Source organism: Trachurus japonicus, chromosome 10 (genome assembly GCF_045865225.1).
Source record: "Trachurus japonicus isolate A0001 chromosome 10, Traja_1.0".
NCBI lineage: Eukaryota > Metazoa > Chordata > Actinopteri > Carangiformes > Carangidae > Trachurus > Trachurus japonicus.
In genome coordinates this window covers 27777861-27783674 of record NC_140916.1, presented here as the reverse complement: position 1 = coordinate 27783674, position 5814 = coordinate 27777861, and the positions used below count along the sequence as shown (strand labels likewise).

General features: G+C 41.3%; 1 pseudogene; it reads left to right on the top strand.

Moving 5' to 3' along the window:
- Nucleotides 1-730: 730 nt before the first annotated feature.
- Nucleotides 731-4821, top strand: LOC146980239 (uncharacterized; annotated as a pseudogene).
- The last annotated feature ends 993 nt before the right edge of the window (nucleotides 4822-5814 follow it).

The following is a 5814-nucleotide window of genomic DNA, read 5'->3' as shown; positions in this document are numbered from 1 at the left end:
TGTTCTTGGTTTTGCTGAACCCATGGGTGGGAGATGGGTAAAAGCAGATGAGTTTGATCCTGCTCTGGATGTAAAGTGTGCATCTAACCGTTTCCTATATTGTTGAAGTGTGAAGTGAGATTAAAGAACATAATTCAGAGAACTGATCACCTGTCTCTCTTGTTATTATATTGTCTTATTGTTTAAACAGAAGGGGCACTGATGATAATAACAAAAGTTATTTGGTGTGTCTAGCTTAAAAAACAAGAAAGTTACACATCTTCTTTTAAAATCCTAATATATCACTGAAACCCTATTGAACCTCCACTGGGACAACCAACCCCATCACATTGTGTCAGAGTGTCTTTCATGGTGAATTACTTCTTGTTGCAATATGTTCTAAAAACAAAAAGGATACCAGTTTCAAGCCAAGACCTTAAAGTAACATTGCAGAGTTTTTCGACCTTAAAATAATGTTTCCAGACTCATTGCCATGGTAGAAAAATGGTTAATAGGATGAATGGTGCTGCCGCCGCAGCCTGAGCCGGGTCGCCTCGGGTGAAACCGCACTATGTAACTTCCCTGCACGGGTACGAATCTAGCCCCTCCCCCCTCTGTGTAGAGCTGTGGAGTGCGACCTGCTTTACGGCATACGTCACACGCTTACCTGAGCCGGCAGCAGAGCAGAAAGGAGAGCTAGACAGCAGCTGAGTTAACCAGAAAACAAGAAACACTTTCTGTAAACTATGCCATGGCTGAACCAGCGAAGAAAACGAAGAGGTTTCTCTCTGAGGAGGCAAAAAAAAGAAAGAGAGAAAGCGATAAAGCACGATCCCGAACACGAATCAACATAGGACCAGCTTACACCCGGTGGCGCGAGCTGAAGGAGAACAAGTCCTGCAAGACTGATGGTGACCTGGCCTTCCTACTACTGGATTTGTAAGTCATATATCAACATATTTATTTTCGTACCGCCTTCTGCTTTCACTTGACTTGTTGTTATGCGGCATTCACTGGCGCACTATTTGTCCTTACTGTATAACCGTAAGACAGCCGGGAGATAAACTGATCCGTGTTTCCTAATCATTCGTGACAGCCCACGCCGGCCACAAATGAATTATGTCTGCCACAAATGGATTTGAACATGTGGGAAACACTGCTGATGTTTTGAAATTATATGTAGTGACTGTACACCGTGTACAGTACATTGTAGAGTCGTATGCAACTAACAAACGTAATTGAGTAATGTGGTCGGTAACGTTAGGTAGCTACAGTACTAGGCTAACGTTATTGGTGTTGATAGGTAGCATGCTAGTTACTGTGATCAACTGTACCGAGTTGATTATAGTGATTACACAAAACACAACGTCTGGTTGGGATTGCATTTAGTAACTTCAGAGAACATACTTATATTTTCAGAAGTTACGAAACACATTCACGCCCAAGCGTTCTGTTTTTGAAGTAGTTCATGGAATCACTATCAATCACCAACTTGATGTAGCAAGAATGTTGATGTGCTATGCAGCTAGCACACCATATACTAAAAACAAACCACCCACTATTATCTCAAAATCTAACATGCTGTTGGCACTTGGTAGTCGCTTTTTCCCTGTTTGTAATGTATCTGCCAGTCAAGGTTTCACCTAATGCTGTACAATGTGTGTTCTGCAGTGAGGCGGATACTACAAGCACTCTGATTTGTCCAATTTTTTATTTTTTGAAGTTATCAAAAACACCAAGTCACATCAACACCTAGCAAGGGACTCAGACGCCTTCCTCAGCCTCCGGTGTCTAGTCTGACGGAAGAGGAATCAGACCGTGATCGGTATGTGTTCCTGCACAGGTATTATTCAGTCACCTTTACATGAGGTTGAGCTCTGATTGTGACCAATGTTCTGTTTTCTGTTTACTCAGGGAAGACTTTCAAGCTGAAGGAATACAGCAACTAAGAAACGAACAAGAAGTTGCAGTGTTAGAAGCCATGTGAGTTTGTCTTGAGATGTTGACATAGTGATTTCTTGATTGAATGGCCCTTGCATTTTTCTAATGGTATTTATTTTCTGCTGTGGTTGTAGCATGCACTCCCTCAGTGTGGCAGAAGAAGTGCTCCACGAGTCTCCAGATGAAGACGCACTAAATGATCTGAGGAATAGCACGTAAGTGATGATGATGATGAATTATTTTTTGTTGTTGTTATTGACAAAATTCCAATCAGGGTGTCTTTGTGTGTCTTTTATGTTCAGTATTGACATGGATGAGCAGTGGACAAACCGCAGATGCTGTGAAGATGAGGACAGCTCTGATGATGACTATGTCCCCTTTCTTCAGCTACGGTATGTTGCACATAACAGCTGCATTTCAAGCAGAAATTTGATCATGGGTAGTTTCATAACCAGCCTAAATATTCATGTTTTATTTTTCTTGTCCATTCAGTGTCGGTGGTGAAGCCTCAAACCCTGCTGACATCGAACAGCTTCACGAGATTAGTGTGGATGAGGCTGTGCTTGATGTTGAGTTGCCCAATCCACCTGAAGAGGACACGTTAGACCCTCCTGATCAACAAAAAGTTGAATCTGAGGATGACCTCATTGGTAGAAGAACCTGCATAACATACCATGACAACATGAAGATGCTTGCAGGATATCTCCAGTTGCCCCTAAAACAGTGTTATTATGTTGACACAGCAACTGGAGCTCAGTGCCCCGGTAAACCACCGTTTGAGGTGTCATTGCGACCTCGGGGAACAGGGGTTATCTTGGAATGGGTAAGACAACAGTACTTACATCAATATTGTAAATGTGTTAGACCAAGTAGCCTACATTGAAAATCACCACATTCCCCCGACCTTGTCTGCTTGGGGAGGAGATTGATGATATTTTGACTTGAACAAATCATCTGAACATGTGTAACTATATAATCTGTTCTTGTTTTTGCCTTTCATTATAGTTTTGATCTTTTTTTCTTTCTTTCTTTCCAGCTCTGCCCATGTGGACACAGTGTATGGAAGTGGAATTCACAGGCCTTGTTGAAGAATGGCATGCAAGGCGGTGACTTCATGCTGTCCACAAATATTTTGCTCTCTGGAAACAACTACAGAAAATATTACTTTTCCAGTTCATGGAAATAGGAATGGTGGCCCAGAGTACATTTTTCCAGATTCAGGATACCTACTGCATTGAACCAGTTGACCAGTTCTGGCAGAACATCAGAGCAGGAATTGTAAACCGTTTGCAGCAGAAGGAGGAGGTGATTGTCCTTGGTGAGAGATGATTTTATTGCCTTTATTTGTATGTGAATTGCCATGGAGGTCAAACACTTATTGTCCTACATCTTTGTAACATTATTTTGTGTTTTTAGGTGATGGAAGAATGGATTCCCCTGGTATGTACTGAGTGTGTTATGATGCATGCTGCTTCATACTGCCACACCCCTGAGTATGTGTAATGTCATAAAGCTGCTATTTGATAAACCTAATGTGTTTTATTCACTTGTACTTATTTGCTTTTTAGTAAGTTATTTATCATGTAAAACAGTGAATGAAAATATTTACTGTTCAGATACTGACAGCTTTTCTTTGGGCAGGTCACTGTGCACAGTATTGCACATACACAACAATTGAGCAGGACTCCCGGGACATAGTTCACATTGTAACTGTGGACAAGAGGGAGACCAGCAGGAACTCTGTGATCATGGAGAAGGAGTGCTTCATAAGAACTATGGATGTACTCCTTCAGGAAATTCAGTTGAAGGAAGTAGTCACTGATGCTCATCCCCAGATCACAGCGTTACTCAGTAAGAAAAATACTTTCTTTTTATTGTTTGGTTTTATTTTGCTGTTTCTGATGGTATATGCTTTTTCTTTTTCTTTTTTACTACAGATCCAGAACGTGGAAGATACAAGGAATGGGGTCTAAAGCATTCACTCGACATTTGGCATGCTGCAAAGAATTTGGGGAAGAAGCTGCGACGGGTATGATATATTTTATGTTATAAATGGGTTGTTGTTGTTTTTTTCACTTCTAGCAGTTTGGGCAAGGAAGGAAATTATAGCAGCAGTGTATTGAATGTCACCAACACCTACATCTTCTTTCAGGCTGGTACTGTGAAGAACCAGGCAGAAATCCTGACTTGGATCAAAGACATAGTAAACCACTTTTGGTATTGCTGCAAACAAGCCTCCTCTGAGGAGCAGTTCAAGGTATATTGGGAATAACCGGAGTGTTATGGTAAATGACCAATGTTTTACATTGTGTAGAGAGGGAAAGAGACCCAGTAACATGTTCTATTTCTGCAGCTGAAGTGGCGTGCTCTACTCCACCATGTCCGTGACCAGCATGTGTGGGCCACTGGATGCTGTGACCATGGGCCCCTGGATGATGTCAGCAGGGAAAAGCCCTGGATAAAACAAGGTCATTGTAATGTAATTTAGGGGATAACTCTGCTTTGCTCATAGGCTGTCCTCCTACTAACAACATGATGTGGTTACAGGGTCAGCAGCTCACCAGGCTCTTGCAGCTATTGCATTGGACAAGCGCTGGCTGAAGAACGTCAGAAAGTACATCACCTTCAGGTATTCACTCTGCAGTTCAACATTCACATCCATTATCAAACATATTTTTGAAATTACTACATGTCTTATGCATGTTGATTTTTCTTAGTTTCAAGCCAATGTATATACTGTAACACATACAATAACTGATTGTTATTGAAAGGTATTTTGCTTGTGTGTTTCTTTTTTACATACCACAGGACTATCGCACACGGACACTACTGGCAGCAATTGATTACAACAGCCACAATCGACGCCTTCCTGCACGCAGCAAAGATGGACACAAGATGTAAGGTTTCACTACAGTTATACACTTTACTATAGAAATCTCACTGTTGTTGCCCAACAGTGAAATTGAAAAAGACTGCTACAAACTTTTATTTTCCAGGTACAGGCGATACTACAACAAAAAATCAAAATGCTGGAGTGTCTACGCTCTGAAAGAGAAGAAGAATTATTCGTACATTGTTCACCTTCAGAGAGCCATTCTTGCCAAGAGGCTTGAAAGTGGAGCTGGTCTTCCCAGGAGGTGGTCCCTGAGACCTGACGATCCCAGGCGCTTGGGAGTTCTGGCTGCACAACCACCACCACCTACTGATCAGCTTGTCAGAGCTCATGTGCAGCGTGGGGAGGGTGTTCCCCCAAGTGACATCTGAGTGTGTGTGTGTGTGTGTGTGTGTGTGTGTGTGTCTGTCTGTCTGTCTGTGTGTGTGTGTGTGTGTGTGTGTGTTGGTATTCCTATCTGTATGGGGACATTGATCTGTTTACACAGTCACGCCATGGGGACCTCCAACCTCATGGGGACCAAAATGCAGGTCCCCGCGAGACAATGCCTCTTAAATGAATGCTGGAGCCATTCTGAAGGTGCCTGTGAAGTTTTAAGCTTCGGCCCATAAGTCATGTTTTTCCGTCGGGAAACACACACACAGATTTCTCACTATCGCCCCCTATCGGCCCCCATGAAGTATTGCAGTCAGTTGATTCACACACATTCTTCCATATATGGTAAGTTCCGCCCCCTTCCTGGTCCCCATAAAGAATGTTAAAAGCATTCATACTAATATACACTAATTAACACTAACATGTATTAAATATGTATATATATATATATATATATATATATATATATATATATATATATATATATATATATATATATATATGTACATACATATATGTGTATATATATATATAAAAAAATATATATATATATATATATATACTAATTGTCTGATATATGGTGAAATGAAGAAAGGTACTATGAGTGAGAGGCCTGTGGTCCTTTA